This window comes from Petaurus breviceps, unplaced genomic scaffold (assembly GCF_028583685.1).
Source record: "Petaurus breviceps papuanus isolate PSGF00001 unplaced genomic scaffold, PetGlider_PUasm1.0 91133, whole genome shotgun sequence".
Taxonomy (NCBI): Eukaryota; Metazoa; Chordata; class Mammalia; order Diprotodontia; family Petauridae; genus Petaurus; species Petaurus breviceps.
In genome coordinates, this window is record NW_027187419.1 from 92,012,184 (window position 1) to 92,038,699 (window position 26,516).

At 37.2% G+C, this 26,516-nt stretch overlaps 1 protein-coding gene and 1 pseudogene across 13 annotated transcripts in view; one reads left to right on the forward strand and one right to left on the reverse strand.

The window, feature by feature from the left end:
- COBLL1 (cordon-bleu WH2 repeat protein like 1) overlaps positions 1-26,516 on the reverse strand; it is a 186,773-nt gene that overhangs the window by 148,747 nt on the left and 11,510 nt on the right. The window contains exon 1 of one of the 13 annotated variants that reach the window (XM_069080137.1): positions 2,821-2,948. The exons of the other annotated variants lie outside the window; for them this stretch is intronic. The gene's annotated coding sequence lies outside the window, so the exon portion shown is untranslated. Of the gene's footprint in view, positions 1-2,820; positions 2,949-26,516 lie in introns of those variants that run through there. 13 annotated transcript variants of the gene reach the window in all.
- On the forward strand, positions 4,119-4,969 carry LOC138155017 (heme oxygenase 1 pseudogene; annotated as a pseudogene).

Consider the following 26,516-nt stretch of genomic DNA (forward strand, 5'->3'; position numbering starts at 1 on the left):
AAAAAAAAAAAAAAGCTAAGAATAACAAAGGAACTAGGAAGATGGAGGAGGGTGATGGAAATGGATGCAACAATTGGCTCAGGGTGAATAAAAGCAAGACAAATGATCACAGGTACAAGGCAAAGCTGTTCAACTCCTATTTTGTTTGTTTGTTTTTCCTTCCAAAGAAAATGATCTTGGAATTGGAAATGACAGCACAAGAAAGGAGACTAGGGAGTTGGTCCCCAAGTTGAAGAAATCAGGTAGTGAATCCAAGATGATCTCAGGTCACCAGGCTTGCATGAATTGCATCCTTAGGTAATGAAAGAATTGAGAGATGTGACTGTAGAGACATCTTCAGTTATCCTTGAAGTGTCACTGGGCAGAAGGAGTACTACAGGACAGAAGTACGGCAAGTGTCCTGAATCTTTTTTAAAGGGGAGATAGGATGGAGAAGGCCAAGTGTAGGTGAGTTTGATGTCAGTTTAAATTAGATCATATTTTATTAAAAAGTGATTAGTGAAAAAGTAAACTATTACAAAGAGCCAGCATGGCATCATCAAGGTAGGTTGTACTGGACTAAACTCCTTTCCTTTCTTTCTTTGACAAAGTTAGATAAGAAGACTGCTATGGACATAGTTAATATGGAAGTAAAAGCAAAGCATTTGATAAAATCTCTGTGTTATTCTGGTGATAAAAGGGAAAGACAACATTATGTTAGATTTGGAACTCACAGAATGGCTGTATTTACCAAGTAATCATTAAGGGGTCAGTCGAAGTCAGCTTGAAAGGCCAGTTCCAGTGGAATGCACTGGGGGTCTGTGTTTGTCCCTAGGCTGTTTAAAAATCATCAGTGCCTTGGATTAAGACATAGCTGACTTGCTTATCAAATGGGCACTAAACACAAGAATGGAAGGCAGAGCTGACACAGTGAATTAAAATCAGGATTCAAAAAGACCTTGATGGGCTATAACCACTGGGCTGACTAACATGAAATTTAATAAGAAAAAATATATATACAGATGCAAAAAATCAACTTCATAAATAAGGCGGTTGGGGGAGATGGCTAGACAGAAGTTTTTATGAGAAAGAATTGAGTATTTTAGTGGTATTCAAATTTGTGATGAGCCAACAGAGTCAAACAGCAGCCAAGAAAGTGAATGTAAACTTCCAGAAATGAGGAAGTGAATGTGCCTCAGTACCCTGGCCTGTTCAATCACATCTGGAAAACTGTGCTCAGTTCTGGCTGCCACATCTGGATATGAAGATATCCAGATGGTGAAGGAAACAAGGAAGGTGAATGACCTTGAGTATATGCCATATGAGGATTCTCTGAAAGAAAGTGATATATTTAGCCTGAAAAAGAGATGGCGTAAGGAAGGATGTGATAACTGACTTAAAATATCTAAAGAGCTAACCATGTGGAAAAGGGAATAGACTAATCCTACATAACCTCAAAGGGCAAAACAGTTAGTAATGGGTAGAAGTTGTAATGAGAAAAATTTAGGCTGAACATAAGAAAATCCTTCTCAACAGCTAGAACTATCCAAAAAGAGAATGGGCTGGCTCCAGAGGTATGGATTGAGTTCCCTTCTCACTTCTGGTATTCAAGCAAAATCTGGATAAGAACTCTGAGGATTATTTTGCAGAGGAGAGTCTCACTGGAATAAAGGTTGAAGTAGATGGCCTTAACAATCACTTCAAACTCTGAGATTATGTAATTCTGTTCATCAGATTACAGAAAAATAAGGAAAACAACATCTCTCATGTTGCAGGTCCCTAGATTTAGCAGATTTGAGAGAGAAAAACTGCTTCTCTGACAAGCTATCTAATTAAAAGAAATCTTGATGTATCCTTAGCTCCTGGGCATAAACAAAAAGGCAACCTTAGAACCATCTAAATTTATAAATTTTTAAAAACAGGATTTTTTTTTAAATAATTCAAACCTTCTCCTGATATGTTAGTTGTAGCTCCCAAAACTATTACCACCTTTCTGTCTTGGATAGTTATCACCTAAAGACAGAGCTTTGGACCAGTTGATTTTTCATTACTCTCTCTAACTCTGATTCTATAATTATGAAATCTTTCACTTGTAGCCTGTTAAAAAATTCTCTATATTAGAATTACTCATTTTATGAGATTTAACCATTCCATCGAAATAAGTTAACAAGTAGAGAAAAAATTAAGCAGAGCCAAAACAAAATCTAGGCATGTTATTATCCAAAAGATTGATCGATGTGCCAAGACACTGACAACTATTAACTTTGCAAAAATGTTCAAGGGAACATAATTTTCCCTTACAATTTCTCTTAGCAGTCTCCATTTTCTTTGTTTGTCTTCTTATTGTTGCTGGCAACATTTTCAATTGGGCCAATCAATTAATTCTACACAAAGCCCTCTCTAATCCGCTATTATTTATATTTCTGTAGGTTCATAAGATGTAACAACCCCATTTGGTTCAGTATAAGAACAAATAGCTTTATCAGACCACTGGTTACTGTTTATATAAACAACGATTACTACTCCAGGATCACAGATACTCTCCTTCATAAAAATAAAACAAAATATAACAGGCAAAAGAATAAATTACTTAGCCCTCGCTAGGAAATATCCTGGAGTTTTTGCTATAATGTAGGAGACTGGCCAAAAACGAAAGTATTGCAAAGGGCTTCCCAGTTAGATCTAGTAGCTAACAATCTCTTCCCACCCCAAATAAGGTAAAGGACAACCATTACAGCATATTCTAACCCATGGGACAATGTAGCATTTGAAAATTAAAGTTTCCTGAAAGTGAATGCTATACAGATATAGATCGATATTATGTTTTAAATACAAAATTACCTTTTAATAGATCTATGATCTCCATGCAGGCACCGCCGCCTCCACAGTTATCCCTTCCACACTGTGACTTTCCCCATTGCAGTTTTTGATATATCACAAGTCAGCATAAGAAATTAAATAGGAATTCTGGTGGAGTTTTATAGAAGCTGTAGACAACATGCAAAGGCCAGCAGATGATACAGAAAAAGTTTAGAAACTGAGAACTGCATAAAATAAATGTACAGTATTGTATGATATCAACATGTTCTATCATTTAATACCATAATAATTCAGACTTCTTCTCTGGCATGAAGGGAGGGCCAAAAAGTCTTTCACAGATTTTCCAGATTGTGGGGGTGCTGTGCCCCTAATGCCCATGATGTAGAAGGGATAAACAGTAATGATATATTCACATGTTCCCCACCTGTGCCATTATTGTCTATGGCCTCCTCTAAACCATCCATGAAGGATCTCCCAACTCTCTGAAGGTCATTTTCTAAGTCTTTCAACATCCCATGGGTACTGGTGCTACCCATTTGTTATCCCTCACTCTCACTCCTTGACCAGCCTGCCCCTTCGCTAATCATACATTTTCTGATGACATCTTTAATATCCCTTCCAAGGACACAGATAAGAATGTCATATTGGAGCCAATAAAATCTGAAAGCCTTCAGGGATTCATTTTCAAAATATCTAAGAGGGAAATATGTATGACCATGAGATAAATTAATTAAAGGTTCTTGTAACTCTCTAAAACTAGAAATTATAGATGGGTTATCTGAATTGGAGGAGAGACTTACCTGCACTGACAAAAATCAGAGTTCTTTAACTTATATTTACCTATACATACTATAAAAAAAATTCAACATTAAAGTGTTTAATTGCAAATATATAAAACATCAAAACACTTATTATATACAGCAACTTTTCAGTATGAAAACAAATTTCAGTTCCTCTATTTTGTTCCAAAATTCCCCAGATCTACCTTTTATTTCCTAGTGTATTATGTCTATAGAAGTTTCAGACCAGTATTTATGGTTTCTACCAATATACAGAGAGTGTCTCAAAGGTCTTAATGTAGTTTAATGGCTTAAAACTGCATTAAGATTTTTGGGACACCATGTATTTCAAGACAGCATTCTATAGTCTAATTAGGGAAATTCTGCTACTCTAATGTTAATAATAAATATATATATTTTAAATATATAACATAATATATGTTATATATGATAGAATATGATGATGATGATGATGATAAATGCTGCTATAATCTTGAATAGTTTAAAACTGTACTAAGATTTGGGGGGGGGGGGAGTTTGGGCACTATGGACCAAGGCAAATGGGGACAGGAGCCGGGAGAGGCAAGCCAAGAAAGGAGATCATGATAGAAGGTGTCAAGGCAGAGCAGCCAGAAAGCATGCCTCAGGATTTGTCAGAAGCCCTGAAAGAAGCCACAAAGGAAGTTCACACCCAGGCTGAGAATGTGGAATTCCTGAAGAACTTCCAGAAGGGACAGGTGCCCCGGTAGGGCTTCAAGATGGTGATGTCTTCTCTGTATCACATCTATTTGGCCCTCGAAGAGGAGCTGGAGCGGAATAAGACCCACCCTGCCATCACCCCCATCTACTTCCCTGATGAGCTGAACTGGACCCCTGCCCTGGAGCAGGATATGGAGTTCTGGTACGGCCCCCAGTGGAGGAAGGAGATCCCTTACACAGCAGCGTGACTCGGCTTCATGAAGTGGGCCACACTGAGCCCGAGCTGCTGGTGATCCACGCCTGCACGCGCTACCTGGGGGACCTCTGGGGCTGCCCAGCACAGGGGAAGGGGTGGCCTTCTTCAGTTTCCCAGCCATCGCCAATGCCACCAAATTCAAGCAGCTTTATCGCTCCCGAATGAACGCCATTGAGATAAGCCCAGCCACCAAGACAAAGGTGGTGGAGGAGGCACAGACATCCTTCCTCCTAAACATCCAGATGTTTGAGGAGCTGCAGGAGTTGTTACCCAAGAGCTAGGAGAACGGAAACATTTCTGGGAAGCAGGAGCTTCGGAAAAGGCCTGGCAGCAAAGGACAAGGCCCGACTTCCACAGAGACTGCTGCCCCAAAGCCCCAACAAAGTCTCCTCTCCCACTCGCCCTTCCTCCGCTGGATCCTCACCCTTTCCATGGTGGCCACAGGTTGCCTGTGGGGTTCAATGCCATGTGAATAAAACAGAAAAGAGTGACCTCCCATGGCCTCCCCTACTGAGCCTACAGACTGCTTCCAGTCCGAAAAAATTCACTCGATGGGCCTTCTCTGGTCATTGTGGGTCAGGTTCCCCTTTACTGGAAAAGATAGAGAGCCCCACCCTGACTCAAAGCACCTCTGGCCTGAACTTTGAACTTTTAAGGGGGCCCTCAGGGGCCGCCCACAGATGTAGCACTTTCTCCTGGTTCCTACCAGGAACTCCCCAAAGAGACCAAACTTCCAGCCCTGAGAAATGACCTGCCAAACCCAGCACCTGGGCTCCCCTGGCTCCCTGTTTGACCCTTTGGCCTGTAGACTGGCTTTTGCTTTTGCATTTCACAATGTTGTGTCTTGTTAGAAGCCAGTTTTCTGTGGGTTTTGTTTGGTCCAGTTTTCACAATGTTTGGGTATTTTTTTCCCCCAGGGTCAGGCGGGACAGTATTTGCCTCATTTTGTTGGGGGTGTGTTTGTATGTGTGTGTGTGTTTTAATGTAGATGTCCTTGAGCCTGTCAGTGTAAACTATCAATAAACAGTGTTTCTTAACTTTTTTTTTAAAGCAATTGGGGTTAAGTAACTTGCTCAAGGTTACACGGCCATGTGTTTCTGGGTGGGTGCTAAGTGTCTGAGCCCAAATTCGATCCCCAGGTCACCCAGACATTGAGGCCAGTGCTCTTACTCGCTGTACTACCTGGCCGCCCCTGTTTCTTAACTTCTTAAAAAAAAAAAAGATTTGGGGGGGAGGGGTCACTATTTCAAGCCAGTATTGTACAGCCAGATGAATTTGGGAAAGACTACCAGAAAGAAAGCTACATTTTCTATATGTCTACTTTGAGTTTGGAAACCTCTTTTATATTAAGTGATTTGTAACACTCTGAGATCATCTGGTCCTGAATTTTAGGAAAGGAAGAAAATGATCGTCTCTTTTAATTCTTTCCTTGAAGGGACACACATGGAGATCCACTTGATCTTTCATTGGCCAGTATCTTCTTTTAAGCCTCTTCAGATTGGCTGTGATGGTAACAGTACTTCCAACTGAACCCCTATTGAATTATTTTAGGATGGCAATCACAATGCCTGCAAAGCAAAGCATTAACAAAAGCACTGAGAGGTGACAGGAAGGGGAAAAGCAGACAAGAAAGGAAATTAAGTACAGCCTGATAATTGGTCCCTAAGCCCTGCCACTCAGGTGAAGTTTATCTTCACCACTGTTCATTCTTAAAAGCACAACACTCTCTCTCCCACTGACTCTATGGAAGCAGCACTATAATCAAAGCTGAGCTGAAAGCAGAGGTGCCAAACTCAAAAAGAAAAAAGGGTCCACCGAAATGTACACAAGGATCCTCAGGGCCTTGCATACTGGCTTAAAACTCACACACACACACACACACACACACACACACACACACACACACACATTATCCATGTTTTATTGCATTTTTATTTATTTTGTTAATATTTCCCAATTATATTTTAATCTGGTTCCTGTCTTCCAGCTACCTGTTTAACACCTCTAATCTTCAGGACCAATCTGATCCAATCCATTTCTTCTTTTTTTCCTATCCCTTGCTACCAGCATCAGTGTCTGAAATCTTCTGTTCTTATATATATATTTTTGGAGGAGGGAAAGCAAGGCAATTGGGGTTAACTGACTTGCCCAAGGTCACACAGATAGTATGTCAAGTGTCTAAGGCTGGATTTGAACTAGGTTCTCCTGACTCCAGGGCTGGTGCTCTATTCACTGAGCTACCTAGCCACCCCTAAAATCTTCTGTTCTTAAGGGTAACTAGTTTCTGAAAAGTAATTATCTAAGTCAAGGACGCCATGAGTATGGTACAGAAAATAGAGCATCAGATTTGGACCTGGGTTCAAATCCTAGCTCTGTGACTTACTTAACTGTGTGACCCTGGGAAAGACACAATCTTCCTAGGCCTCAGTTTTCTCATCTGTAAAATAAAATGAAAGGGTTGTACTAGATGGCCTCTACGGTCTCTTCTGGATCTATAGGACCCTATGATTCAATTAGGTGGCACAGTAGATAGAGTGCTGGCCCTGGAGTCAGGAGGACATGAGTTCAAATTTCCCTCAGACATTTACTAGCTATGTGACCCTGGGCAAGTCATTTAATCCTTATTGCCTCAATTCCCTGTCTGTCAAAATTAAGCTGGAAGAAGAAATGGCAAACCACTCCAGTACCTTTGCCAAAAAAAAAAAAACCTCAAATGGGGTCAACAAAGAATTAGAATAAGACTGAAATGATTCAACAAATAGCAACAAATGATCCAATTATCCACCTGCCAAAATGCACTCTTTTATCCAAGTATTTTATTTTTTATATAAAGTACTAACAATGAATGTGTGGCATGAAACTAGTTAAGACAATAGATGCCAAGTAATAATGTTAAAAACTTTAATGCTCATATTTAGATACAGAGAAAATAAATCAAGGACCTGTGATCTTCTCAGTATGGATAAACTCCCTCGCCATTAATGCAGAAAGCACCTCATCTAAAACTCAGCTTCTCCAAGGTTGTGACTTGTCCATGTTGACACAGGTGATGTCAGAAAATATTTAAGCCTAGGTATTCCTGATTCTAAGTCCACCACTCCATCCACTGTACTATGTACTATGAAGCCCCATACTCACTCATTGTCTCTCTTCCCACTTCTCTCTACAAAGATGTATGTGTATGTGCACGCACTATTTATGTATATATTCATATTTACACATGTGTATATGATTACAAAATTACACTACCTTTTTCATGGAAAAATAACTAAATTATTTCAGAGAAATGGAAAATAATTTATAATTTTTTTTTCGTTCAGGATAAATGGAAACTATCTTGTTGACTCAAAATACTTTCTTTGCTTACTTCACATAAAGAAAGCACTTTACTTCTAGAACAAGGGTTTCTAACTTGTGGTCCAAAGACTCTTTGTCCATGTGATAGATTTCATGGGATTTATGAATATGGATGGAAAAAAATTACTTTATTTTCATTATTCTTTAACTGAAATTTCCTTCCACATTATGACTATAGGCAACAAACTTCATTCTGAGAAGGGGTCCATAGACTTCACCAGATTGCCAAAACGAAGCAAGACAAAAAAATAAAAAGAATTTTCTCCGCAGACAGTTTCTATATCAGATTCCATTTAAGCTAAAAACTTTAAACATCTAACAACTGAATTTCAAAAATGGCTCTAATAACAATAACTATAATAATAAAAAAGCAAGAGTGGCTTTTTTATTCTACACTACAGATAGTGATATCAAGTTATTTTAATAAAAAAACTAACCTCTCAAAGAGCTATTTGAGGGGAAATACATTTGATTGGTTTTCAGTCACAATAAAAACCAGTGACAATAAAAAAAAAAACCCAAATGATTATTGGACATGAATGAACACATGACAAAAAGCTATTGCCCTCAACGCATTCTGACAAAAGCAAAAATTCCACTACAGTTGAAAAAAATCTAGAAAATGCAGGTAGTGCTGAAATCTAATCTTTTATCAGCTTCCTAAGTCACATGCATTTAAGAACAAGCAGTACTGTATTTTACATTTCACTTAAAAGTACTTTATAGTGCAACTGCATAATAAGGTATCTTTCAAAAACTGTATATATTTGTTCAGTTCATTTTTTTTGTTTGTGGGGTTTTGGGGGGGATGGGTGAGGAGGGGACTCGGATCTGGAAGAAAAAAGAACTCCATTTGTAACTTAAGGGTTTTAGAGATTTGCTTCTGGCACTAAGGGGTTAAATGATTTGCCAGTAATCATATAACTAGAAGTAAGGCCTGAATCCAGCAGTCCTCTATTCACTCTGAAATATACTAAATAGTAAAATGAGAACATTCGAGGAAATCATGCTAGTCACTTAAAAGGGCATTGCTACTATTAGGAATCTACAGGAAATAAACAGAATGGAATATTACCGCACAACCAAAAAAAAAAAAGAGAGAGATCAACAAGATACCTGGGAAAGACAAATGAACGAAGGAATGAGGAAAACAATATACACAGGGACTTCCACAGGCCTCACAAAAATTAATTCATTCCGCTTTGTTCCTCAGGATGGGCTGTCTTGATTAGGGAGTAAGTAAGCTTAAAATCTCAAGGTCAAAATATCTAGCCAGTCTCAGACCACCAAGCCAGGTCACACATGTCTCACCCCACCTAGGCATCCACCCTGGTCAAGATGCCATATGTTTAAAAGATCTGCGACCTGTTGAAATATGTAGTTTGCTTTAATTCACTTACAGACAATAAAATCCATAAATTAATAAAATCAATGAATCAAGTGAGGAAATCAAATAGCATAGGGTTGACATTTTCCTCATCATCCCCTTTGTAAAAGGAATTTTAAAAAGACTAATATTGGCCATGTGAGAACCTAATGATATTTATTGCTGATTCCTCTTTTTTATATTCCTTCAAATTCTGAAGCCAAAATAGCACTAAATAACCATCCCATTTTTACAAATATTTAAAAAAAAATCTTCATGAAGGGGCAGCTAGGTGGCACAGTGAATACAGCACAGGCCCTGGAGTCAGGAGGACCTGAGTTCAAATGTGACCTCAGACACTTAAGGCTTACTAGCCATCTGACCTTGGGCAAGTCACTTAACCCCAATTGCCCTGCCCTATCCCCCTCCAAAAAGCAAAAAAAAAAAATCTTCATGAATAATAAATGGGCTTTTTTTTTAAGCAATCAAGTTTAAGTAACTTGCTCAAGGTTACGTGGCCAGTTATTTCTGGGTGTGGTGCTGAGTGTCTGAGCCTGGGATTCGATCTCCAGGTCATCCCAACACAGGAGCCGGTGCTCTTACTCACTGAGCCGCTTGGCCGCCCCTTTTTGTGTTAAGTGTCTGAGGTTGGATTTGAACGCAGGTCCTCCTGACCCCAGGGCAGGTGCTCTACTCACTGAGCCACCTAGCTGCCCCTTGGGCTTTTTTTTTTGGAGGCTGCAGTAAACTCTCCAGTCTTTATACCTGTCAAAAGTGAAGAATTTTATTCAAAGTATCAATTACTTGTTTTTTTCAGAAGTCATTTTTGTTTTCATATGACATCTAATATCTCAAAATAATCCCCAAATAGTTTGGGGGACTCAACAGTCCAACTCTCCACAGATATAGTTTTAACTAAATTTCTGAAAATGTGAACATAAAAATTAGAGTGTGTCTTACAAAATTAATTTTATATGGCAAAATTCTGCTGCAAAACTCTACTAGGATTCAATTTCTAAAAACATAGTTCAGAATAACTTTCCTGGAATAGATATATTGAATAATACTAAGGTATAATCATAGATGAATGAAAATTTTAGTAACATTTTGCATTTATAGGCCACTTTTTTTAACCTTTTTGAAACTAAGAAAAATAATGAATATTCAATTGGTACTTGGCTTTCTAACTCTAGGTAATGAGTGTCGATAATGGGAAAAACAGCAAGGTAATATACAAAAATGCACATGAACATATGACATCTTTGTTTAATCAACAACAAAAAATCTCATAGGCACACATTTACTTTAGCTAACTAAATAAACACACATATACTCTTCAAAAGGTATCATGGACTACGTAAATGTTATAAAGTGAAACCAAGGACTGAAGAAGACTACTACTGAGTCAGAACTTGGTCAACAATCAGAGCTTCACATTCATCACATCCCAAGAAAATGAGCTTGTTTCTCCAGCCTTACACAACTTGACTAGTCAGTATTTGAGGCAGATAAAAATGTTAACTTCTGCTTGGCTGACAAAGCTCGGTGGCCTTTCCAAACATGAAGAAAGCAGTCCCTGATGCAATTAATACTAGAAATGCTCTTGAAATGTGTTATTTCTGCTGAAGTCATTTGATATGTAAAAGCAGAGTGGTAGTATCATGGAAAAAACACTGGCATTGGAGTAGTTGGATAGAGTCCCAGATTTCCAACCTTGGGCTAACTTTTCCCCCTGAAAACTTGATTTCCTCATCTTTGAAATGAAGGGAGAGAGATGGGCAAAATGATCTCTGAGGTCCCTTCCAGCTCAGGCATTCATTCTGATTCTCACAGGAAAACAACCTAACCAATAATGTACCCTTTTATCTGTTTTAATGGTGGTAAAAAGACATCAAAAATTACAGACCTTACTGCTGACATCTAAAGCATCTCATGTAAATCTATTGCTGGCTCTATTAAGAGGCCTACAGAAAGGAATGTTTTAAGTCAATGAAAAATTTAGTGTGATGTATTACTATATAATCACATCTTGTTAATTTCATTCTATTCCCCCCAGCTAAAATATTAATATTTAGGGTAAAAATAAAGATTTTTAGGGTTTTTAAAAAAATGTGACCCAATTAAAATACACATAAATGCATGATGAAATATCATTATCATTTATTACTTAACACTATTACACTTAATATTTACTATTTATCACTGTCATTTATATTTAATAATAGCACTTATAAGATACCAAAATAAAATAAAACAACATCCAAAGTAGGCAAGGCAATTTAAAGAGAAGTCTTTGCTTTTGTGTCCTAAGGTTAATGAATGAGGACTCTCTTACAGATAAATGTATTTTTCTATTTGAGTGTGATTAGATTTTCACGTAAGAGTGGGTTATTAGATTAGAGGTTCACTATAACCTTCTGCTACTTTACACGTAGCTCTGCAATAAGATATCAAGGCTTCTCTTTCTCCTTACGTTTCAGTACAGTATTACCTTGATTAACAAATCTTGTGGAAACAAAGCTCTTTTATAACAAAGTTGACTATGTTAAAAAAAAAAAAAACACCTCCAGAAATCATGCAAATCACAGTCCCACACCCAAGTCTTAATGAAAACATTCCATGTATAGCCTTTTAAAACTTTTGCCTCAAGGAGGGCAAACAAACTGACCCTAGGTAAAATTGTTCAATTTACCCTGCTAGATTTCCTTTTCTTGTTGTCCTTAACTGAAGCTTCGGATACTCCCAAATCTCCTAACTTCAGGCATTTTCACTGTTTTCCAGAATTTTCTCCCTCTTCATCTCCAACTACTGGCCTCCTCCAAGTCTCAGGCGAAGTCTCACTTTCTACAAGAAGCCTTTCACAATCTTCTGCCCAAAGGAAGGTAAATTTTGATGGTCAAAAGCTACCTAGTTAACTTGGTTTACTGGCTAGATTTCTTTTTCAGAGACCAACCTTAAACCCAGTTCACTCTGGATCTCATGGACTGGACAACAATAGGTCTCAGAGGCCCCAGCACCTCTTTTTGGTTGTTGTTGGTTGTTTCGGGGGCCCTCCTGGCTCAGAGTAAATGTAAATAGTAACTGTTTCTCTTTTGGCCGGCAACCCTGAGGGTCTTCCCTTCCCAGTTTGATTCTTTCTTTTTTTGTTTAATTGAAGGGGCCATCCTCTTCTAAAAAAAAAGGTGTCCATTCACTGAATGGGAATTACTTTACTCAAAATGAGAACCTGAGAAGACCTTAGCTTAAAAGAGTCAAGGTCTCCCACTGCATCCTGGGTCATCTTCAGTTGTCCAGATCCATATCTGGCCACTGGATCCAGATAGCTCTGGGGGAGAAAGTGAGGCTGGTGACCTTGCACAGCCTTCCCTCCCTCAAATCAAAGTCAAGTGCAAAGTCATGTCATCATCTCCCTGATGTCATGGTCTTAATGATTTAAGAACAAACAACAAACCACACAATGCTAGTACCTTTCCTTTATTGATTTATCCTCTATAGATTTTGTTTGTGTTTAATTGTTTACATGTGGTCTCTTCATTAGGCTGTGAGTGCCTTACGAACAGGAGCTGTTTTCTGACACCATATTACCAGCATTTAGCATAGTGTCTACATCTGGCACATGTTAGATATTTACTTAAATGCTTGTTGACTGACTCGAATTCATCCTCTCTGTTACTGAAGGCATTCCTAATACTACAAATGCTTAATAAATTGTGTTTTCACAGTGAAGTTTAATAAGGAATAATTTTCCTCTAGAATTATAAGACTTCAGAACCAGATAATATAGGACTGTTATAATTTTGATGGATAAAATTTTATTGGATAAGTTTTGGATAAGCTTTATTGCTTTTCTCTTTAGTCAGAGAATCAGAAGACAAAATTGCTTGATAATCGTTTCACTAATATTATTGGTAAAAATTTACATTTTCCTTATTTGTCCAACTGACCACCAGCCCTTTTTTTCCTGATTACTAGACCATGTAACACTATAACTTTTCAATAGCAACTTCATTTCAGAAACATGGCAAATATCTACCACATTTTTTAAAATTTCAGAGTAATATTCCTAAGAACCTTAAGGCATACTATGTTAGCACAGAGACTTCCATAAGAATTCTCTCAACAGAAAAACCTAAAGTTATACATATGAAATAGTCAAAAAGGTCACAAGTGTGTTTGCACAGGGCTGGTCAAATGTGTCTCAAAAGACTGTCCTATCAATCTGTATAGTCATTTATTGTCAAACAGATGACCTTATTAGATAGATCTCAAGAATATAATCCCCTCACACTCCCCCAAAAGGTAATAGTCATTTCACATGGCCTTGAATAAAAATTATACCAGGACACACTATCCTGAAGAGCCATAGATAAATTAATGAAATCAGAATTCTTGAATGCCAACTATCAACAATCAGAACTTGTCATCAATCAGAAGCTCCTATTTTATCTGAGGTATCTTAATGACTCTAATAGAATGACTGATCTTCATGGTACTCACTAAAATTTATCACTTAATATTTCTTTAAAGTACATGTTGTTGACCTTAAAACAAACAAGAACCAAAATTCAGAAAAAGTAGCAGAGAATGGAGCAATAGAATTCTGGTTCTATCTGGAAGACTACTGACTTCAAAGAGTATCAGTTATGATATAGTAGGTTGCCTTGTTGGCATGCACACCAACTCCTTGCCAAGACTGGGCAATGACATGAAACAGATTGAGGTTGTACCACCCCTCTCATATTCCCTTTCAAGATTACTCTTGCCTTTCTAAGTACCTATTCTTCTAGGACCATCTATGGCTGGCTAGGGCCACTGATTGTGACATTTCATTTAAGGTAAGCCAAAACCCTATGCTAAACCTTTCCCTCATTGCTCTACTCTTTAGTCAAACTTGCTGGTGGTGTGTCCCATTACATCTCACCTAGCACAGGATTTAGAGCTGAAAGAAATCTAGGTCACCTAGCCCAAGCCTCTCATTGCACAGATGAGGGAACTAAGACCTAATTAAGTTACATTAATTTGCCAAGGTAACTGGAATATATAATAGCAAATCCAGGACTTGGATACATGTCCTCCAACTCAAGATTCAATACTCCTGCATTTACTTTCTGAAAGAGAAATTAAGTTACTAGCTGGAAAACAAGTCAATGATAATAAAAACTTAATGTGATATTCCTATAGGAAGTTTCCATTTTAATGGAGAAAACCTACTAATATAAAACATTCAGTCAAAGTAATGAATCTCTAATGGTTGAATTTCAGGCATTATAATAGAAGGCAGTTTGGGTAGCCATTCTGAAAAGGGAGGTATTTCTACCATGTTGGAAACAGGAATGTCAGTCTGCAAATCAGGAAAGAAGAAAAATCAGCCCTTAAAAACAATTTACAAGGTTGTTCGGTGTTGTTTTTCCCCTTTCTATGGTGCTCATAAAGAATCCTCTGTTCACATTACATGCAAATAGAGTTGCTCCATGAAAGTATGTAAAAGTTCCTTGAGAGAAGAAGTCATGGTTGCAAAGTGACCACTACAAAAAACAACAACATAGGTCATGATTTCACTTGCTGGCATGTTAAGTAAATATCTTACAGCTACATTTCCTTTATCCATTATCACTGGAAAATAAGGAATTCCACATAATTTTTACATATAACTCTAAATTTACGCATTTCAAGCATAAAGGTCAAAACTTTAAAAAAAAATCTTTTTCAAAATGTGGCTTTCCAAAATGAACTCTTAAACATTAAATATATTTTTAAATATAACTTAATTTTGCCTGATGACTAAGGAACATATATTATTATTTTTCTATTATAAATTTTATTTTTTCAATTAACAAAATTTATTTTCTCTCTTACAAAAATATGCAAAGACAAGCAAAAAAAATTCCCCCATTAGTCAAGTCCAAAAAATGTCTTATTTGCACTGAGTCCATCATTTCTGTCCGGAGGTGGGTAACATGCTTCACCACCAGCCTTCTGGAATCTTTGTCAGTCATTGCAAGAACATGTATTATGGAATTATGCAACAACAGAATTTGTTTGAACTTTTAACTGTTTTCTGTTTCCTTTCTCAACGCCAAGCTATCAAGTTGCCATTTCTGTTATTATGGTGTCTGCCACTAATAGCTACTCTTTACCGTTTGCTACTTTTAGTATGCCATACACTACAAAAATAATTCATTGATCTTGTTATAAATTGTCAAATATGACTCAGGGGGAAAGTCAAAGGCAGAGTCCCAACCAATAAACCATGATGCAATAGTAGACTTTGAAGTTTATCTAACTGGTTTCTAAGCCAACTGCCCTAACCATACTCCCTCTTTCATATTCAAAAACATGTTCAGGTCTCCTTTGACCTAAAGCAGCTTTTCCTTGATCTGGATATTGTCAAGTTATGCTCTCTCCTCTCTATCAATATCAAACATCTAGAAAGCATAGTGTATGTTTGCTACCTTCACTTCCTCACTAAGAAGGTAATTCTTTGGCCTCTCCCCAATTTGTCACATTTCATTAAGTTATCTGGGTCCATAATATAATCTCCTCTATTAAATTCATTAAGGATGGGGACTGGGTCATATATATCTTTGTATTCTGAGTCCTTAGGACAGTGCCTTTACTCAAGGGAGGTCTTTATATGGGTGTATACATTTGTTAAACTGCTAATTTATTTCCAGTGCAGTGGAGCACCACACTATTGGCTACATAATCTACCCACCTCCCCAAACAGATGTAATAGAAATGATTTCGAATCAGTTTGGGTTTGAATTATTTCTCTGCTAGTCAATTTATCTTTCTGGACTTCAATTTCCTTATCTATAAAATGAGAGAGATGGATTAATTAATCCCAAAGGCTCCTTCAAGCTCTAAATCCTACAATTCCACACTGGTGCATCATAAGAATTCCCACTGAAGAGAACAGCCCAGTTGGGGTTGCCACTATTTCATCATTAGTCAGAAGAATAAACACCAGCAAGCTTCTTGGTAGCCCTTAATCAACCATTTTTATTCTTAGCTTCTTGACCACACTATCTGTAACTATATTTTGAGGAACCTTGCCCAAGAATTAACAACACATACCAATATATAGTACAGGGGCTTTGTGACATTTACTTTGGGTACTCAGGTCTCTTTTATGCTTATGCTTTAGGACTGTGATCTAAAAGGATGAGGTGGCTCAAAGTCTGACCCTCAAATAAGTGGGATTTTATTACTTGTGTTTCTGTAAAGGGTCATTTTAAACAGTGACGAATAGCTAAATCCATATTATACAAAATATAGGGAGAGAATTTGTCCCTGTAAAGTCGAATTTAAACACGAAAGGGAGCTATGAAGACTTAGGAATACAGTCCGTGCCAGGAAATCTGCCCAAATATCAGACACAAAGTGAATAATGAAGTGAAGAAGGAAACAATTGGTGAGAAACTAGATATGCTCCTATTGCTTATAACACTGAAGCCAGGTTTCCATTGACTTTCATTTAAAATGTGTCCTTGTCTTGAAATGCTGGCAGATTTGAAAAGGTTTTTGTTTAGTTTGGAGGGGAAAAAAAGGGCTACTGCCAGCTTTGCCACTTTTTTTTCTTCTTAACTACTAAGCTGTTAAAAAAAATACAAAAACCCTACCATTATTCTGAACAGATTATTTTGTGCTATTAAAAAAGAAAATCCTGGCATTTTTATAGCATATGCAAAGTGATATAATCATCCTAGCCCAGTGATCCCTACAGATGCCCTAAAGTTACACAATTCTAAGTTCTAAATATGCTGATTGTCTCTCCCTCAGTGTCTTTCTGAGTGACCTCTGGAATGTCCTCCTTGTTCTTTATCCATTTCTGACAGGTTAGGGCCAGCAGTGGTAAACAGCAGATAACTCAGTGATTTAGAAAGACAATAAAGTTTTTGGGGTTGTCCCTTTAACCATTTGCCCTCCTCCAGAAATGGTCCAACAGCACAGCTTGTTTTGCTTGTTGTTTGGTTTAAGAGGGTGAATACATCCACCTAAAAATGTCTGTCACTTTGGCAAAAATGTTGCCACCATTATCATTCCCCTCCCAGGACCACAGGATCCTAGATTAAAGGAATGCAAGATTACAGATTTAGAGTTGGAAGATGTCCTAAAGGTTATCTAGTCCAACCTCCTCATTTTCTAGTTAAGAAAACTGAGGCTCATAGAAATTAAATTATTTGTCCAAGGTAACACAGAGGCTAAGTGGCAAAGGCAAAATTTGAACCCAGGTTCTCTAACTCCAAATCCAGTACTCTTTCCATTAACCCAGGCCTCTCCTCTATGTATATAAGAGTGTCTCATAAATATTGCAACAAAAAGAAAAAAGAATAAACCACATGAACCTGGTAGTACATCTTTTTCAGTTTACAAATTTTATCAGTAAAAAGCAGTAGTTAACTTGATGCTTTTCATCTTAAGTCACATAATCTGAAAGAGGCAAGTATGGAAATCAGGTATTAATCAAAGGTCATCTGGTGGTTTCCAATACCTCTTTTTTCCCTCTAACTATTGCAACAATGGTAAAAGGATGGAAAGAGACCCATTGGATATAGGCGGCACAAAACTTATAAAAGAGGAAACTATCCTGTAAACTCAGAGATAAGGTCTTTCCATTAGGCTCCTATGCTAACAATAAACTCCAATAAAAGAACATATTTGGCTAACTGATTATTTTGCCTTTATTGAGGAAGCAGAAAAAGAGGTTTACAATGCACACATTGTGCTTTAAGTGTCTCTAATCTTACCCAATAGGACCTTTTCTAATCATTGCTAATGGCCAGAAAACCTGGTACCAAAAATCACATTCCATGAATTAGCAAGTAAGCTAACAGGAATTACAGTTTATTGTAGAATGTATTTAGCTAATTTTCTTTCCTAAAGCAAAACAAAACAATTGTAGCTAAACAGTAATTATTTAACTGTTCAATGAACAATTACACTATAAACCAAAATAGTAAATGTTAGTGGAATAATTTTTACTGAAACATTTCCATTTGTCAAAGTAAACAAGTCTTTAGAAATTCATTAAAATTGGTCAAAAAGTTTTTATAATTGCGAATAAGAACTAGAATAAAGATTTTTCTGCTTTTCTAACTTTGAAAATGAGATTACTGGGGTGGCTAGGTGGCACAGTTAATAGAGCACCGGCCCTGGAGTCAGGAGGACCTAAGTTCATATCCGGCATCAGACACTTGACACACTTACTAGCCATGTGACTTTGGGCAAGTCACTTAACCCCAATTGTCCTCCAAAAAGAAAATGGGATTACTGTTTTGCCTTTTTCATATGAACACAGTGCTAGCCACAACTATAGTTATTGAATTCTAGCCTCATCTCCCCAGGGATAAGAAGACTGCTTACAAATATATTTTTATGATAAAGAAGTAGAATTGGAAATGAGAATGAGGGGTAAAGAATTATCCCCACTAATGTATCTAACTTTGTATGTGCTTTGGGTATGAACAGAGTCAGAAAGGAATTCCATAGAGCCATAATCATATGCCTCCCTAATTCCTCTCAAAATCTCTCTTGACCCTCCCTCACATCTGTTCTACAACTCTATGTAAAGGAACATGCTCAAGTCTGTTCTGACAGAGCAAAAAGTAAGAGTGGTAGTCTGAAAACCTCTGGGTTTGAGTGCAAAGGAAATGGGAAGTTACCTGCCTAGCCATTCTTGGGACTGGTTTTCTCTACTCTAGATAGGGCTTTATCCTTGTCCTGTACACCCATCCTGCTCACAATATGAACCACTTCTCCTATATATAAAAACTTCCATGCCTAATGCAAACTCAATAATTGCTGTCTCTATCTATGACATCAGAAATAAGAAACCAGGCATGGCTGACCTCCCATAAAGCACTTGGCCCACTTCAGCATCCCCTGAGTACAACAGCTATGTTAGATAGCCCAGGTATGCCTCCATGGAAATGGAAAGAATGGAGACAGCCTAGAATAACCTGGGTGCTGGATCCAGAAGTGCCTCTCACATAATGATCTCTCCCTTTTTTCTTCCTATTGTGGCCTGAATGTCATTTCAACCAAGGTCTGATTGCCATGATGGTTACCCTGAGGTATCTAGCCCGTCCAAAAATCTGTCTGTATCCCTCTCTCCAGTGATTATGATACAGATTTATTCTGGTTTTATAACCTCCCCAATCCCAGACCTTCCCTTTCTCCTTCCTACTCACTGCTCCTAATGTCTCCTCCCACCTTCCCCCAAAAAAGCATCAAATGATAGGCTTATCAGGGCAACCAGGTGGCTCAGTAAGAGCGCCACTCCCAGAGTCAGGAGACCTGGGATCGAATCTGGGCTCAGACACTTAGCACCCACCCAGAAACACCTGGCCGTGTAACCCTGAGCAAGTTACTTAACCCAATTGCTTTAAAAAGAAAATGACAGGCTTATCATTTTTAATATTACTGGAGAGCTAGGTGGCACAGTGGATAGAATAATGGACTTGAAGTCAGGAAGAGCTGAGTTAGAATCCTGCCATAGCTACTTACTAGCTGCATGATCCTGGTCAAGTCCCTTAAACAAAGTCTCCGTGCCTCAACTGAAAAATGAGGATAATAACAAAAACCTACCTTACTATATTGTTGTGAGGATCAAATGAAATAATATGGGTACTTCACCAACCTTAAAGCACTACATAAATGCTAGGTATTATTAGACGATCTGTTTATTCTGTGGACATGTCTATGGCCACTCAAAAACAGCTACAATAAACTGGCACTTGAGGAAAGTTACTTCTTTGTTCTATCCTTAAGAAGATCTGAGTGAAGACTGTCATGGAAAACTAAGGGCGATAAAAAAGGCGTGAGTTTTGTTTGTTAAGGTATATTGGGTGGGAAAGGGTTTTTGTGGGGGGACTAAGGATAACAGAAAACAGGCAATCATTTCCTATTTTGCTTCAATGTTCTCTGACAAGGACAATGCACTGGAAATTACAAAAATGACTAACAAGGCATGGTTAACCAGGATAAGTAAGGAAATAGTAAAAGAACATGCAGTGTGATGGATTCAAGTCATTGGTCTGGCATGACCTGTTTCTAAAAGAACCTAGGATGGCTCTTTGTGATTACCATTTCTTTTTATTTCCCATGTATATATTTCCTCCTCTTCAATATATGTTCCAGAAATTTTCCAGAAATCAAAGTGACACTATAGCCTAGGTTTGAATTCAGGGAAATGAGGTCCAAATTTTAGTTCTGCCTCAAACTCCCTGGATTTCAGTTTCAGTTCAAAAATCAATAAATGAAAGGCTTATACTTTGCACATTCTACTCTCTTCTGTTTTGGGGAAATATTAGGGAATTTGTTCTGCAGTCATGTGGCTCCTTACTTGATTGATCATCATAGTTTCTCAAAGTTCAATCAAAATGTTAGGATAGAGTAAAAATTAGGATAAAATAGGATGCAAAGATTAAAACCTATCATTAAAGGCATTTGGGGAAGTAGGAGACCATAACTTTCCTTATTCTACTACAGAGTAAGGGGTGTGTGTGTGTGTGTGTGTGTGTGTGTGTGTGTGTGTGTGTGTGTGTATGTGTGTGTGATGGAATATACACCCAAAGTGCAGTGATCCAATGGACTGGGACCCCTGAGTATCCTTACCCGTCATGTTATTGGTCAGAGACAAAGGCTCATTACACAGTCAAGCTTTTCAGATTCAGGTAAAATCAAGTCACTATATTTAAGGAAGTGGTTAGCTTACAATTACTTGGGTCTAGGACAAAACTTTATAGAGCAGAGAATTCTAGTAACTTTGTTGTTCCATTTCTAAATCAAAATCCCCTTTCCTAAGCAAAGGAACCGTTCTTGTATCTTCTCAAATGGTGATTGAGAGTTACACAGAACTCAGATATGACCCAAAGACTGCCACAATTCATTAGCTCCATAGCCAAAATGCAAACTACTCCTTCCACTCCCCAACCCCATCCCACCCCACCCAGGTTGACAGTCAGCTGCAAAACAAGCCATAGAATCATATTCATCTAAGCCAATGAAGACCAAGTTTCCCAACCAAAATGCCAGTTAAATGTAAGGGTGTAGTTCCAGCTTCTGGCTACAGAACCTCTACTGTTTTTAAGTGTTCTCTGCCACACTCAACTGTTGCATTCCAACAAATAAGAGTTAGCTAGATTTGCAAATATTTAAAAGTATTTGCTCAACTCATCACTTGTTATCCAGTGGTGATGAACATCCACCAATCGCTGCTGACAGAACACAGAGGTAAGTAAGTGGTAGCCTGAAAACTCTGGTTTGGGATTGGGGAGTATTTGGCCATTCTCATAACAAGCTCTCTACTCAAGAAGCACCCCCTCTTCCTTTCTAGTATACGATGCCCTTTCTCTGGAATACTCCCACACCAATATGGATATTTCTATATATGATGCAAACTCAATAATTGGTGTTTCACTGCTTGTGACAGCAAACAGAAAGCCAGACACACCTGACATAAAACACCTGGCCTTCTTCACATCACAGAGTGGCTTACTAGAGCTATATTTATTCAAGTATAAATATCTGTGTTAAAATCTTAATGCTCAAAAGCTTTCATTTACATGGCTTACTAAATTCTGTACTTTGCTAGACTGTTAGCTTCATCTTGCCCAGGACATTTTGCAGACACAATAAATGTTTACTGAATAACAGTGCAGTATAATTTATAGGCTTGCAAAATGTCACTTTCTAGTTACATACATTATATTGAAAGCAAAAGTAATATGTATTTATTACAATTATCAAAACTAATTTCATTTTTTTACTTTGTCACTAAAAAAATACATGCAAAAGAGAAAACAGAAAAGGACATCCCATTGCTTCAGAGACTAATTCCAAATAGTATCAATGAACAATTCAATCTATTTAGCCTTATTTGCATTACTTAAGGGTCTCAGTTAACTATAGGCACAGGGTTAAAGTCAGATTACACTTCAGATTCAATGAAAAACTCAACCCAGTTGAACACAGATTTTAAATGTCCAGAGGGCAGCTTCAAGCAACATTTTCTGTGAGGTCTTTATTGCCGGCCATATGTACAGAAAAGGAAGGGATTCAGGAGCAATTATTTAGGCTTTTCATTCAGATGCCTTACTTACAACCATTAGATCCCCATCAAATTCTATAGCAGTTTATGGCCATGGTAGCACACATACAATAAGGAATAATGTCTAAGTTTCAAAAGCAATAAACTAACTTTTTATTTCTGGTCTAGAGAATATATGTGTTTTTCATTTCTGGTATACAGGGGAAACCAGTCCTATAGGGAAACCCCTATATTCGTTATTATGGGTATGTTAGAAACATACATAGTCCTTGTTGGAGAGCCAGGAAGGTTTTTATTACCTTTATTTTACATTTATTCTTTCCTGAATAAATGGATAGTCTCTTTGAAAGACCACAGAGAATCAGACAAATGCAAGCCCTTTTACGCTGCTTCCATTTGAATTTCCTGGTCTGCTCCTCCCTTCAGAAATGGGACTGGTCCCAGTTCTTCTGGGTTACAATCTTTCTGACCTGCCCATTACATATCTACTCCTTAGTATGTTCCCTCCTCCCAAAAATGAGCTACATGCATCCCATGATCAGATAACGAGGCTCTAATTCCATGCAGGGTGTGTCAGCTAATATGTATGAGACTAGTTAAGCGTGAGTATTAATGAAAAGTTAGTGACCATCCTTTGACCCTAACCGGTTTGAGCCAGCTTTGCCCAGGCCCCTTCCAATGGTAAACTTACAGATTTCTTCCAGCTACATGATTGGCTAGGGTCACTCTGCCCTTCCTCCCCTCATCCTAATTTACACCTTCCTGTGCAACATCTGTTTTTGGAACATCCATTGTTCCTATAGAATCTGTGGAAACCAAACTGGTTGCATTTCTCACAGATATAATAACATGTTTGGGGGATTTTAAATCTGTCAGTATACATCTTTAACATTTCAAGTATCATTTCTTCTCAATTAACCTTAATTAAAATAAATATCAAACGTTATCATTTGGTCTCCTTTTAATTTGTTGCTGAACATATTCAATCTTTTATTCTTCTAAAATATTTTTAATTATTCTTAACTTAAATATCAAATAAAGTGAGCATTTCTATATACATTGTCTAGCAGGAGGGAATACAGGAAACTGAATATTAAGCATTCAATTTGTAAGCTGCTTTTTTCTACATTATATCATAATACAAAAATAAGCGAAAAAAATGTAAATGTAGCATTATACCCATTTTACAGATGAGAAAATTAGGGCAGACAAAAGAGATGGGTTCTTTTATAATCACAACAAATCTGTCTCCTATTCTGGATTCTTGGGGCTCATTTTTATCCTTTAAAAAGCCATGTAATTTTCATTAAGGTTAATTAATATTTTGCATTCAGAAACTGTTGCAGTTGGCACATTGTGGCTTCCTGAGTAGATAAAATAACCTTGGTTCCCACCTATTTTCACATATAACAAGTGTGAGGGGACCTAGTTCTCCCCTATTCTTTGAACTTGTATATGCTAGGTTTATGTGTATTCTATTATATTATGCATATTCTATGATTGTGATAAAATATTATTAAAAATTTATTCAAAATAAACTGTTTATACCTTTAAAAAAAATTCCTTCAGAGAAGCCTGAATTTAACACTATTTTCCTTTGAAAATAATACTTTTAACACTGACCTCTTATCCTATAAAAGGAAATAAGATTACATGTAAACCCAATTTGTTCATTATTTACATATAATCCTCTCATTTTCCTTGGCCTTCCTATACACATTTTCTAACCATGAAATTTCCCTTGATGTATATTGCTTCCCTTTTTCAATGGAGATGAGCTATATCATCATTTTCATTAGCATTTCATTGTTTCATTAACATTTCATTTCATTAATATTAACATTCCATAGCTGTTGATCTATGGCCCAATAAATTTTACTGAAAACAAAAATCAACATTTGTAAATGCAAATGAATTAAGTATATTGGTTCACTAAGCGAGACTATAAAATACTCTTCAAGTTTAAGTGGGTCCAACAAAAAGCACTAAAACACTTCTTGGAATCACCATGATCTAAAATCAGCTCTACCATTCATATAGTGAGTTATCATTACACTGACTTTATTTATATATTTTTTTAAAGCAACTGGGGTTAAGTAACTTGCTCAAGGTTACACAGCCAGGTGTTTCTGGGTGGCTGCTAAGTATCTGAGCCCGAATTCAATCCCAGGTCTCCGGACTCTGGGGCCAGTGCTCTTACTCACTGCACCACCTGGCCACCCCAACACTGAATTTATTCTTAATAAATTCTAGATTAGAACTTCATCTTATTCTTATACAAATAAACACCAATTCTTATACAAATAAACAAACCACTTAATGAGGCAAAATAATACATCCATTTACAATTATTTTCATAAATTTCCCATTTGCACTTTATTATAGGACAGTATCTCATTCAGTTAACCTAAAGAAATTAGCATTCTTTATAGCTATTCTTCTTTAAAGCCATTTCTTTGATACTAAAACAGGGTTTCATTTCAGATATTTCCAAAGACTAAGTCTCTTCTTTTATCAATGACAAGAAATAACTTCTGTGGTTTTGCCCTACTCTCCAATGCACAATGTTTATATCAAAAGGTAAATCCTCTCCTTATTAGAGACCTGAACTATAGCAAGGGTGTTGACAGTCTAGATTTCAAGATACTGGCAGAAATGTAAAGAATTCTTAGGCAGTGCCTGTTCAAATACTGTCTGTCTTAGTTCAATGCCTAGTTCCTTTTTTCTTCTTCTGAAAGCATAATCTATTCAGTAATCCAAATGACATGCTACTGAAAATGTTCAGGTACTCATGTTCTGACAATATGTAATATTCAGAGGCTATTAACCAAAGAGTTTACATGTAACTCAAAGTTTTGGTTTTCTGCAAATAAAATGGAAACATGTATTCCTAGAATTTTCACTTACAATTAATGAATTTTACATTTCCTTCATATATCTCCTGTAGAGAACACTGCTTGTAAAATGATCTTACACTAAGGGAGGAATTTCATAATTGAGCATTCTCAGATGACCTATAAGCCCTAGAACTTTTAAATAAATGACATATGCCAGTTTCATAGCAACAATGTCCTGGTAAATGGTTCCCTAAATGAATATATTTATAGGCTTGTAAAAAAAAAAGTGGGGGGGGGGGCCGCATATAGCTGTTTCTACATTAAATTAGTGAAACATCTTTTATAATTAGCTTCAAAAGTTTTAGGTCTTGAAGTTTACTAAAGATCAGATTTATCTCTAGAGCCACTACATGCAAGGAAGTAAATTTGCAGTTCATTCACTGAGCTGAGTGACAGTGAATTCAAATTCAATTAATGACAAACTTGCTACTTCTGAGTGGATAAGATTACTTTTAACTAACAACAATGTTTTTTTCAATTCATTCCATTCAACATTATTAAATAACTATTCTGAACAAGCCAAACCCCGATTTGAACATTTTTGCTTATATATGTCCTTTGTATAAACATAAAGGAAATAAAGAATATAAAAAACATTATTTGGACAAGTTTATGTTTACTAAACAAGAGCGAGAACATGGTGGCAGAGAGATTGTATCTGGCACTGAAGACACAAAAGTTACAACAATGACCAGAGAAGGATGTTTGGGAGGTGGCCTTGAATTAATCTGTTGTTATGACTTTTCTTGTTGATTGTGTCCATTCTTCCTGATACTTTTCTCACTCTGACCCCCAAATACAATTATGCCATCATTTCTATAATATCAAACTATCCATTAATGCAGAAGAAAAAGATGTTACAATGTTGGTCTTCTTCAAAACACCATGGAAATTCTGACATTTCCATCCTTTTGTTTGAAGTAATAACTACATCAAGGAAGCTCTCAGGAAAGAAAAAAAAACATATGCTGCATATAGAATAGATATGTTTATATCAGAAATGAAAAATGGAAGTTTTGACATAATCTCATTTTTCCACTCTCTCTTCTGAGAATAAACAAAAAAGAGGAAATTTTCCTTGCTTTTTTTGGGGGGGAAGGGGGAGAATGGGGAACAAACCCATGGCTGCCAAAGATCTCCAGGGCTTTAAAGCATTAAAGGAATGTACTGTCCCTGTCAGACAAAGAGTTAAAATGTAGGGTAAACTGGCTAGACAAGTCTTGGCACTCTTTTCCTCTTCATCTCCCCTTATATTAATATATTCTCTCTCTCTCTCTCTCTCTCTCTCTCTCTCTCTCTCTCTCTCTCT